Consider the following 9,100-nt stretch of genomic DNA (forward strand, 5'->3'; position numbering starts at 1 on the left):
TCCTCACCATCTACCTATCCCTTCCTCACCATCTACCTATCCCTTCCTCACCATCTACCTATCCATTCCTCACCATCTGTCTATCCCTTCCTCACCATCTACCTATCCCTTCCTCACCATCTATCTATCCTTGCCTCACCATCTACCTACCCGTCTCCCCACCTGCCTATCCCTGCCGCATAAGAGCACCACGACGCAACACTATAATTTTTCCTTCATACCACGTTGAGTACACCGCTTCCCGTCCGATCAGCGAAGTTAAGCAACGTTGGGTCTGGTTAGTACTTGGATGGGTGACCGCCTGGGAACACCAGATGCTGTTGGCATCCCTTCGTGTCAAGTGGGGTTGGTGGAGGATTAGTGCCCCTCCCTGTAAAACAATTAACTCTAAGCCATTGGCCACCCTGTCTGGGATACATGGCGTCTGGCAATGAATGAATGAATGAAAACAGCTGGGTGTATCCTGATTATACCTCAGATTAACATACTTCTCATGGATTAGCCAGGATTAAAACATACACGACCCGAGGATTACATATTAAGGGATTAGGCTCAGAGGTGTCAATAGGGATTAGGTCAGTAGGGATTTGGTGTTTAGTCTGGATGGATTTCGCTGTCATTCCCTCATCCTTCCTTCTTTATACTTTCTCAGCCCTTCTCCCTTCTCCATACACATTTTCCTCTCTCTCTCTCTCTCTCTCTCTCTCTCTCTCTCTCTCTCTCTCTCTCTCACCTATCCACTCATATTTGGCTTTCCTCCCTCCTACTTTCCCAACTTAACTTTCCTTCCCCTCCTCCCCTACTTACCTGACATCCTCCTCTTCCTTTCTTACCCACCCACCTAACTCTACCTTCCTTCCCCTCCTTACCTACAACCCACATCACTTTCCTCCCCCTTCACTCCTCCTCTAACTCTCTTTTCTCTCTCTCCTTCCCTGCCTACCCACCAAACTTTCCCCTCCATCCTCCCCTACATACTCCCCCAACTCCCCTCCCCCTCACCCTGTCCTCTCTATACCCTGTGTACCTACAATATATATAGAATCAATTAGTGGCTATACAAGGTGACAACACCAGCAACACCAACAATAACACCATAAACCTCTTATGTGGGCTGATGCTGATTTACACATTATGTTGTACTGTAGGATGTGCCACACGTGTCGGCTGCTCCTTACCAATGACCCCTGGCAATTGTATTGTTTATAAAAGACCCAACATGCTTCCATACGTCACCCTTGGTCACCTAATGGCAGCATTCCACGCTGCTCGATCTCTGGCAGCCTCCCTATTCAGTCCCTTAGATATTCAATCCATCATTTTATTCCAGCCTGATCTACACACAACATTACGCCAGTCAGGGTAAGTTCTTGTAGGCGGTAACGAAGGCTACATTTAACTCTTCAAGTTCATAAAGTTTCTCCCACGCGAAATAAAATCGTTTAGAGACACCAAGAATAAAATATAAATACGTCCAATGGTTCAAGGACTTAATGAAGGCTGTGTCTAACCCTTCCTGTCCGAGATGTCTCTCCTACATAAAATATATAAATAAATAAATAAAAGCATGTCTGGTGGCAGCAAGTTAAGTGGAAAATACATAAAAGAATCCCATGGTATACAGAAGACTCACATCGTACATAAAAGAATCCCATGGTATACAGAATCACATCATACATAAAAGAATCCCATGGTATACAGAATCACATCGTACATAAAAGAATCCCATGGTATACAGAATCACATCGTACATAAAAGAATCCCATGGTATACAGAATCACATCATACATAAAAGAATCCCAAGGTATACAGAAGAATCACATACATAAAAGAATCCCATGGTATACAGAATCACATCATACATAAAAGAATCCCATGGTATACAGAATCACATCGTACATAAAAGAATCCCATGGTATACAGAAGAATCACATACATAAAAGAATCCCATGGTATACAGAAGAATCACATACATAAAAGAATCCCATGGTATACAGAATCACATACATAAAAGAATCCCATGGTATACAGAATCACATACATAAAAGAATCCCATGGTATACAGAATCACATCGTACATAAAAGAATCCCATGGTATACAGAAGAATCACATACATAAAAGAATCCCATGGTATACAGAATCACATCGTACATAAAAGAATCTCACGGTGTCTCTGGCTGGCATCCGTGGCCTTTCAGATATAAAATAGTTCAGGTGATACGCCAAATGACACCGAGTCTTCTAATTAGGAATATTTTTTGTTCGCTTTCTAGCAACCTTGACCGGAAAAATGAGACGCGTTTTATTTGGAGTTTTTTGGGATGGCGTTAATTAATAAGGGATCAAGAGAAAGGTGAATGTAGCTCTCTCTCTCTCTCTCTTGCTCACCACCTCACATTCCAGCCTCATTTCCTATTCCATCATTTCATAATACCGCTCCCCTCTCATCCCTGTTCATCTCACCACAAAGTTAAATCCATCTGTTTTCCCGTATCTCACACTCTCGCCCCTCCTTCCACATTTTCACTCTATTTCACTCTTGCCCTCGCTTGATATCCGTTTACCCTCACCCTCTCGCTCACCCCTTATCTCTCACTCTCTCCCGTCACTCTTTCGCTCACCCTCATCATCAGTTCTCATCCTCACCCTCACACAGACTCATTCACATCCTCATCCTTACCCCTGTTTTCTTTATGATCTCACCTTTCACTCGGGTTCTCATTCTCACCCTCACTTCCTTTCCTCCTCACTTTACTCTCATCTTTCTCACTCCACCATCATTTTTCACCTTCATCCTTACTTTCCACACTGTTTCTGCGAAAAAGAAGAAAACCAAATCTATAAGCCTGCAATAATAATAATAATAATAATAATAATAATAAGAAGAAGAAGAAGAAGAAGAAGAAGAAGAATTCATCATAAAGCCAAGGGAGCCAAAATCAAGATACTGTTATTTCGAGATGCCCTCATAGAATGGAGGTGGTAGGAAGGGGGAAAGACAGACTGGGGAAGACTGTGCAAGAGATTACCAGCTGTGTAACTCATAAATGTTATATGAATGACTGAAAATAAAGACTGACTCGAATTAAGAGATAGGAAGAAAAGAGGCATGAGTGTGTATATAGACAGGTGCTGCAAGCCCCTGTAATCAGAACAGGATGCAGGTAGAGAATTCTGCAGAGCAATGACTAGAGTGAAACTAATGAAAAGGTCAAAAGGATGCGACATTGTGATAAAGTGACTGAGGGGAGTCAGGGAGAGGATGGGAGTTGTTAAGATGAACACCCACTGTGTCCACCCTGTTTAAAAGAGTGAATGTGGTGGTTCTGCCGCTCCCCCTCCACACACGAGAGGTGCAGTCCACCAGAGGAACACGACACCTTTGTACAAAATCAGCAACAGTGTAGAGTCAAAGGCAGCACGGATGTACAGAATCAGCAACAGTGTAGGGTCAAAGGCAGCACGGATGTACAGAATCAGCAACAGTGTAGGGTCAAAGGCAGCACGGATGTACAGAATCAGCAACAGTGTAGGGTCAAAGGCAGCACGGATGTACAGAATCAGCATCAGTGTAGGGTCAAAGGCAGCACGGATGTACAGAATCAGCAACAGTGTAGGGTCAAGGGCAGCACGGATGTACAGAATCAGCAACAGTGTAGGGTCAAGGGCAGCACGGATGTACAGAATCAGCAACAGTGTAGGGTCAAAGGCAGCACGGATGTACAGAATCAGCAACAGTGTAGGGTCAAAGGCAGCACGGATGTACAGAATCAGCAACAACGTAGGGTCAAGGGCAGCACGGATGTACAGAATCAGCAACAGTGTAGGGTCAAAGGCAGCACGGATGTACAGAATCAGCAACAGTGTAGGGTCAAAGGCAGCACGGATGTACAGAATCAGCAACAGTGTAGGGTCAAAGGCAGCACGGATGTACAGAATCAGCAACAGTGTAGGGTCAAGGGCAGCACGGATGTACAGAATCAGCAACAACGTAGGGTCAAGGGCAGCACGGATGTACAGAATCAGCAACAACGTAGGGTCAAAGGCAGCACGGAGTCAACTCACAATACCCAGAATCCAAGAAGATGATTTCACCAGAGAGGCAATGTGATCCTTCCAAGATAGATCACAAGAAAAACAGACCCGAGGCTATTGAGGGATGATAAAGAATTGAGATGTGTGTTACTGAAGGCCGCGGGTGATTGTGTGGAAGATTGCGGCCACCTGAACGATGGCGGAATGGAGTTTTTGAACCAATATTGATCCTTACCCTCATCCATAACTCCTGCCTTTGCCTACTCCCTCACCCGTCACCCTTATCTTTCGTTTTCACCCTTACTCTCACTTTCACCCATTACACTTATATATTCCTTATCTCTTAACTCTCATTCACACCCTAAATCATACTTGCACTTTCAAACTCATCTTTGCTCATTTCTCTCTCTCTCTCTCTCTCTCTCTCTCTCTCTCTCTCTCTCTCTCTCATCTTCGCTTCCATCTCCCCCTCTCATCCACTCTATGCACCTTCATTTTGTTTTATTGGTAATCAACATTAATTTACTGTTTTCTTTTTTCCTCCATTCTCCCTTTCTTTAATCTTTTCCCCTCTCATTTCCACGTTCGCCAATCTCACCTTCCGGTCTTCGTTTTCTCTTATATTTATTTCATACCCCCCCCTTCTCTCTCTCTCTCTCTCTCTCTCTCTCTCTCTCTCTCTCTCTCTCTCTCTCCTCCCATGGGCCAACTCCAGCTCGCAATTACCTCAGCAGAAAGAAAAAACTCTTGTTTGATCAGATCCCGAGTTCTTTTCAGATTAATTAAAACAAGTGGCTGGAAAAATCTCGCGAGTAGTTTTAACAGCTCTCTCTCTCTCTCTCTCTCTCTCTCTCTCTCTCTTGCTTTGTAATTTTTTTTAATATCCAGGGTGTGGTAAAATTTGGATAGCTTGTATATAGTGTAAAGCGGTTTTAGAATGACGTAGTTAAAAAGGGAAGGAAAGTTAGTTTATATAATTATGTAAGTGTATGACACGCAGGAGGACGGCTGGGCCTTTGGGATCGGACTGTGTGTGTGTGTGTAATTCACCGGTTCAGTCAGGATCACTTGATGGTCGTGATTGTCAGCTTTTACCCTCCCGGAAGGGAGCTGAGAGCTCATATAGTCCGATCTAAGGGCAAGGCTGTGACCTTCACACACGCACACACCCGTCCCCTTGCTCAAGGGGGACAGTAACCACCCACTTCGTCAGTGAAACTTTTCGCAACCTGAGCGAGGCGCGAACTCCCGTCCACCATTTGGCAAGCGTGTGTGTGTGTGTGTGTGTGTGTGTGTGTGTGTGTGTGTGTGTGTGTGTGTGTGTGTGTGTGTGTGTGTGTGTGTGTTTCCTGTACGTGTCATTAGATTCTGTAAAAGTGCAAAGACAGGCGAGGTGAGGTGAGGTGAGCAAGGAAGGGTGAGGGAGGAAAATAATATGAGGTCAGTGCCTTATTTCACAGTGATACCGTGAAGTGTTCAAAGCAGTGAATTATGCCCACCTACTGAATGTGCTGACTGTGAGGGTATAACACTGATAATAGGGGAAGGGAAGGGCAGGGGAGGGGAGGGAAGGGAGAGGAAAGGAAGGAATGGAAAGGAAAGGAAACGAAAGGAAGGGAAGGGAAAGGAATGTGAGGTGAGAAAAGCAGCCACTATCATCATCATCATCATCATTTAGCAGCAATTAAAAACATCACCAACAGCACCACTACCACCACCATCACTATCTTTTCCACACAGACAGGCTTCAAAAATAACACTTTTATGAAATACTGAAGACATACAGACCATCATCATCATCATTACATTTCCCTGGAAGAAGGAAGGCTGCACACTACCTTTGATGTAATATTGAGCACATGTACACACACTCTCTCTCCTCTCATCATCTGGCATACATATTACAATACCTTCCACCTTCAAAGCCAGTCATTCATTTTTCAGTCGGGCAGCTTTTCATCTTTTACACTTCTCTCTTCTCTTTTACAGGCTTTCCTCTCAGTTTCTCTTCTTTTCCTTCTCTCTTCTCGCAAATCATTTTTCCCCCTTTTTTTCTACACTATTCATCTGTTCCCCAATTCGTCTTTTTTTTCTTCTATATTATCGCTATTTTTTCTCTGCATGTTCATTTTTACGGGGCATAATTTCTATGGTTTTCTCATCACTCCTCTTGTCTTATCTCATTTCTTGTCCCTCTTCCTAATTTATCTTTTATAATTTCTTTGTTCAACTTGCCTTTCTTCTGTATTTCTCTCTTCCAGTTTTCATACTGGAAGCTTCTCTTTTCCTCTCTCTACACAGTCTGTTATTATTATTATTATTATTATTATTATTATTATTATTATTATTATTATTACCACTCACTCGATGTAGTGCTGCTCTCGGGTGTCTGCCCTTTCCTCTCCATCCTTCTTTCCTTCCATTCTCTTCTGTCTTTCTTTCCTTCATTCTTTCTTTGTCCTTCTGCCTACGGGTGACTTTACACTCCCTCTTCTGTCTTTCATTCCTTCATTCTTTCCTCTTCCTTTAGCCTGTGGGTGACTCTACACTGAGTGACAAGCCAAATGGTTTCCTGTGCACCAGGAAACCATTTACTACGCTGGGTGGTAATCATATAACCAAATTTTGGCGCCTGGTGGTTTAGTGGGTAATTATTGCGCTCCAATCGGATTGAGCCGGTGAAGGTTTATATCCAAGGAGTGGTTGGGGTTGATTGCTCATGTAATGCCACTCAGGGATGAGTGAGGTTGGTCACTCATCTTAAATGTCGGGACCAACTGCCTAGCCCCGGGCTCCTACGCTCCTCATGGGGCAATGTAGGACTGATGATGGATGGTTTATTATTATTACTATCACACCGTGGGTAGCACCCCGTATGTTCCCTGGTCTAAGTCCTCTCAGTACCAAACCCTCCCACCAGCTCATATCTGGCTGCGGGTTGGCACAAGTGAGTTGCATTTCGTTGCCCGTTCTCTGTTCACCATTTTGTTACAATACATACCAAATTCCACAAATCTAATGTGTGTGTGTGTGTGTGTGTGTGTGTGTGTGTGTGTGTGTGTGTGTGTGTGTGTGTGTGTGTGTGTGTGTGTGCAGCTTTATTCTATTTCAGTAATAAATTACAAATTATTATTATTCTCTCCGATAGGGAGAATATATTTTCATCCGTTTGTTTGTCAGTCTGTCTGTTTGTCAGCAGGATTTCTCAAAAACTAAAAAGAGAGATTTGGGTCAACTTTGGTGGGTAGACAGCCCATGTCCCAGGGAACAATCGATTAACTTTTGGGACCGATCCTGATTGTATTACAGATTCTGGATCCGGAAAACACTCTTGTGAAACACTAATCAGTGATGAGAAACCCTAACCCATTATGACGAGTGGCTTGGAAATGACGTTGCCCTTGTTGGAGAGATGCGCTCCACTGAGTGCCCCTCTAGTTATTATTATCATCATTATTATTAATTATTATTATTATTATGATTATTATCATCCTTGTTATTACTATTTATTAGGAACACACACACACACACACACACACACACACACACACACACACACACGAAAATGGCTATTCTTAGTAACACACACACACACACACACACACACACACACACACACACACACACGAAAATGGCTATTCTTAGTAACACACACACACACACACACACACACACACACACACACACACTTTCTCTCTCTCTCTCTAAGGTAATACACCAAACAAATATTATTCTACATTAAATATTCATTAAACTGACGACGTGGTAGGCAAGGTATTTCATTAATCATGTTTGTCCTTTCTCTTCAGTAAGAAAATGTGTGTGTGTGTGTGTGTGTGTGTGTGTGTGTGTGTGTGTGTGTGTGTGTGTGTGTGTGTGTGTGTGTGTGTGTGTACCTGACTTCATCACTTAGGCCTCCCTCCTTTACCCTCGCCTGATGACACTACAAACAAAATCCCCCTCCCTCCTCCCTCCTCTCTCTCTCTCTCTCTCTCTCTCTCTCTCTCTCTCTCTCACCCATTTTTCTCCATTTTCTTAACATTTTCTTTCTCTCCTCTCGTCCCCCTTAGAAAGAAGCAAGAAAGAAAAACAAAAGAGGAGGGGTGAGAAATTTTGTATTACTGAGGGAGAGAAAATCAGAAGGCAGAGAGAAAGGAATAAGAGTGAGTGAGAATGTGAGTGAATGAGTGGTCAGTGAATGAATGAGTGGGAATGTGAGTGAATGAGGGGGCTAGTGAGAGTGAATGACTAAATGAAAGTGAATGAATGAATGAGTAAATGATAAAAGGAATGTAAGGGCGGACGAGGAAAGAATGGAAGGATAAAGTGAAAAAGGTAAAAAATAAATCCAGCAGCCACTAACAGCAGTCAGGTGGGGGCAAGTGAGGGCGGGTCAGGTGAACCGGGTCACCATGATGAGAAGGGATTAGTATTGTCGATCTGCCAGATTTAAACAACATTCAGGCGGGGATTAAGGTAGGGATTATACCTGTGAAGGGGAATAATCTGTGTGTAAAGGTAAGTGAGAAAGAGGAGAAGGGGAGAGATATGGGAAGGAGGGAGGGGGAGGAAGTGAAAGTGGGAGGGAAGGGAGTAGGAAATTTGTGAAGGGAGAAAAGGAGACATGATAAGAGTGAAAGAGGGAGGGGAGGCGTGGGTAGGGGAAGGGGGGAGAGAGAGGGAGGGAGGGATTTAAACTTAAGGTGAATGTAAACACTTAAACCTACGATGGATTAATTGAGCGCGAATAAAGACAGGTAAAGATGAGAGAGAGAGAGAGAGAGAGAGAGAGAGAGAGAGAGAGAGAGGGAGTGGTAGCAGAGACACAAGGAGCTGGAAGGAACAATACTTGGAGCAAAACAGATTACCGCCATTGTCCTCCCAATCCTTCCTCTTCTTTGTCCCTCTCCCTCCCACCCCCACCTTTATTCCGCACAGGTAAATACACTAATCAACCCTTTATTTTCTTCTTTCCGTGTACTTCATCCGGAATCAGTGCTCTGTTTACTGATATTAACATGTTTATTTGTATACGAGTATAATCTGTTGTCTCCTAATTATTTT

The 9,100-nt window shown here is 43.5% G+C and overlaps 1 pseudogene; it reads left to right on the plus strand.

The window, feature by feature from the left end:
• Positions 1-207: 207 nt before the first annotated feature.
• LOC145390069 (5S ribosomal RNA) lies at positions 208-326 on the plus strand (annotated as a pseudogene).
• The last annotated feature ends 8,774 nt before the right edge of the window (positions 327-9,100 follow it).

The sequence above is a fragment of the Coenobita brevimanus genome, unplaced genomic scaffold (assembly GCF_032717465.1).
Source record: "Coenobita brevimanus isolate Jiangsu-jjx unplaced genomic scaffold, ASM3271746v2 jjx.HiC_scaffold_2788, whole genome shotgun sequence".
NCBI classification, from domain to species: domain Eukaryota; kingdom Metazoa; phylum Arthropoda; class Malacostraca; order Decapoda; family Coenobitidae; genus Coenobita; species Coenobita brevimanus.